Source organism: Lactuca virosa, chromosome 8, assembly GCF_052849685.1.
Source record: "Lactuca virosa cultivar CGN04683 chromosome 8, Lactuca_virosa_CGN04683_v6, whole genome shotgun sequence".
NCBI lineage: Eukaryota > Viridiplantae > Streptophyta > Magnoliopsida > Asterales > Asteraceae > Lactuca > Lactuca virosa.
The window spans coordinates 323,355,264-323,358,931 of NC_136433.1; the positions used below are offsets into that span (position 1 = coordinate 323,355,264).

At 27.3% G+C, this 3,668-nt stretch overlaps 1 pseudogene; it reads left to right on the forward strand.

Annotated features, from left to right (window-relative positions):
• The first annotated feature begins 1,131 nt into the window (after positions 1-1,131).
• On the forward strand, positions 1,132-2,850 carry LOC145131749 (uncharacterized; annotated as a pseudogene).
• The last annotated feature ends 818 nt before the right edge of the window (positions 2,851-3,668 follow it).

Here is a 3,668-nt window from a genome sequence, read left to right on the forward strand (position 1 = left end):
GGTAAGAAATTATTTTTGGTAGGAAGGTAAGAAGTTTTTTTTCTACATATTTTTTTGACGAACAAAATAAATGAATCACTAGATGATTCATTTGTAAGATGATTCACAATAAAAAAATTCCCAAAAAAACATCTTTATGATTCATTTTTAAGTAAATTAAGAAAAAAATTCACTTTTATGACAATTTTAGTGAATAACAACAAAATCATTGTATAAATGAATCATCGAGATGTTTTTTTGAGAATTTTTTCTTGTGAATCATCTTACAAATGAATCATCTAATGATTCATTTTGTTTGTTCGCGAAAAAAATATGTAGAAAAAAAACTTCTTACCTTCCTACCAAAAATTTCCTTCTTATTTGATCTTGACTATATATATATATATATATATATATATATATATATATATATATATATATATATATATATATATATATATATAGAGAGAGAGAGAGAGAGAGAGGAATGATCATTTGAGAACTTATAGTTTCCTGAGAACCCGAGAACTAAAGGTGGAGCGTTAGATCAAAAAAAACGAGGGTCAAGATGTAAAGTGGCATTTTTGTAAATAGATAGAAAACTAAAATGGCATGGGTATCTTAATTAAATTAAACAAGGGTATTATAGAAAACAAACATTTAATTACATTATATCCTAAATATACTGATAAACTAAAATATCATCTCTCTCTCCTCTCTTTCTCTCTAACCTACGATCTACTCTCATCCTCGCAGCGAGTTTCTTCTCTAATGATTCCCCTGATCAACTTCTTCTCCGGCACCGGATCATATACTGTTTCTCTTCATCTCCACCTCCAATGTAGATGATTTGCTCATCAAGTCAATCGGTTTCCCCTAAAATCAGCGTCAAGTCGTCCAAATATGGAGTTCTTGTTCCTCATCGATATTTCATCTCCGACCGATTTTGAATGCACCGACTCTGCTCTTCTATAATTTTGTTGAGATCTAGAAATAATCATTTACAATTTTTCGAGATCTCATCACCGATAAAATGCGATGGATTGATTATGACTGAGAAACATAATGTCAAGATTCATGACTTTGAGATTTGTTGATAATCATAGCGCCATGGGCTCATCGGAATAATATCAGAAGGCAAGGCGCTTGACCATGGGATCATCGGAATCTACTCTTTCAAATTCACAATTACAGGTACGCCAATCTTTAACCTAATCAATTAAACACTATTTATCAGAAATTGAATCATTTTCATCATTGTATCTGTTTCTGTGAGGAAGATTGAAGATGGAATCACCACCATCTCCTAGCGATTCGAAGACCTGGATCCCATGCTAGAGAAGCTTAGATCCCTAAAAATTGTGAGTCCTTTTTCTTTCTATTGACGAACACTAGAACTAATTGACTTGAGCTTCTTCAATTCCTTCTTTCCATAAATCCTACAAGTGTTATACGAGTATAAGAACTCAGATGTATAATCAATGTGTGTCTATTTCTTCTGTTGCCAAAATCATAAATTCATCGCTACAAGTAATCAATTTGTATTACTTCATTAAGAGTTTTATCTATCAGTTCAAAATTGACGCAACACCGAGGTCAATTTTGTTACAAATTGGGAATAATCCGAAACTATCTGTTATTATAGCTGTTAATTCATAAATTGATCTTTCTTTTATGTGATACTGCTCGATCAGGCAACTCCAATATCGACATCTGCATCAACAGAGAGCAGCTTGACAGAAATTTTAGTCAGGAAGCCATCATCTTCTTCTGATTCAGGTATTGGTGTTACTGTGTTACAATCATTTATCTTCATCGAACAATAATTAACACCTTTACATACTTTTTATTGATCTTTTTTCTTGTGCTTGAAATAGTTATTATAGATCGGAAAGTGCTACTGGAATTATTCTCAATGTATCAAGAATGGAAAGAAAAACAGGCTCAAAACATCAACAAAGACAGGTATGCTTTTTATAATAGTAAATCCATGTTTGAAAGAGCACATTTTTTGACCTTTTTGATCAAATCATTCATGTCTAGTAAAGACTCCTTCACATCAAATCAAAAACTTCCATAAATTTAGACAATGTTATAGTTGTTGGTTATTTCTGCAGGAAGAAATAGAAAACAAATTAGAACTTGCAGATGCTTTAGCTGTAAAAATTCTTCAAAGATATAATTACTCTCTCTCAGCAATGAAAACAACCTCAAATCACCTTTCTAGAGGTATATCCATTCTTTGTCAAGATTTCCATATTTTCTATAAGTGTCTAGTGATTTACATGTAAATCACAAGTGAATCACATATGAATTACATGTGATTCACATGTAAATCACATGTAATTCACATATGAATCACATGTAATTCACATTTAAATCACATGTTATTCAAATGTAAATCACAAGTGAATCACATATGAATTACATGTGCATCACATCTAAATTACATATGAATTACATGTGATTCACATGTAAATCACATATGAATTACATGTGATTCACATGTAATTCACATATGAATTACATGTGATTCACATGTAAATCATATGTAATTCACATATGAATCACATATAATTCACATATGAATTATATGTGATTCACATGTAATTCATATGTGAATCGTCTGTGATTCATATGTTAATCACATATGTATTTTTGTGAGTGTTTTTGCATCAATCAGATTTTTTTAATTTTCTTGTAGATTTGGAAGAAATTGTGGTGAATATTGAAGAGGTGAAAAATGATAAATTGAAGAAAATATGAAAATATTGACACGAAGACATGAAAACGCTTTGAAATTTTGTAGCATTTTTTTATATTTTATTTTGTATCGAATAAAATATTTATTCTATTGTGTTTATAGATTAGTAAATAAAATGAGTTTTGTTATGATTTCCTTACAAATATTATGGCATATGAAATATACATATATGCATTTGTAAAAATATGCATATATGTACCTAAAATGTTGATTTTTTTGGTTAAAAAATTATAGTATTTTTTAAATTTTTCAGTTTTTTTAAACTTTCCAGTTTTTTTTTTAATTTTAATGATTTTTAAATGTTTTTAAAAAAAATGTAGTTTATGTAAAAAAAAAATTCAATTTTTTTTCAAAAATTCATATTTTCTATAAAAAATTAAAAAATCTGCAACTTTTTTTAAAAAAATATGAAAAATACTATTTTTTTTTTTAAATCCGAAAATTTGATTATTATGTAAACTTTTAGACATTTCTATTAATATTTCCAATAACACACAAAATTAAACATTAAATGAGATTGGTAAAATTACGATCATGCCCTTAATGAATTAGTTTTGATCTAACGCTCCACTTTTAGTTCTCGGGAAACTATGAGTTCTCAACCGATCTCACCCCTATATATATATATATATATATATATATATATATATATATATATATATATATATATATATATATATATATATATACTAGGTGTGAATCCCATGTATTACATGAGTTTAGAAAAAAAGTTTAATATAAAATTATAAGAATTACATATTTTTTAAAATAATAAGTTTATATAAATACAAAGAATATAATAAATCAAGTAAGTAATTTAATATATAATGTAAGATATTTGAAAGATTGTAAAGCATTTATTATGAAATTTAATAGAATGATTACTTTACATATATAAATCTCACTAAAATATGGATTTTAAATT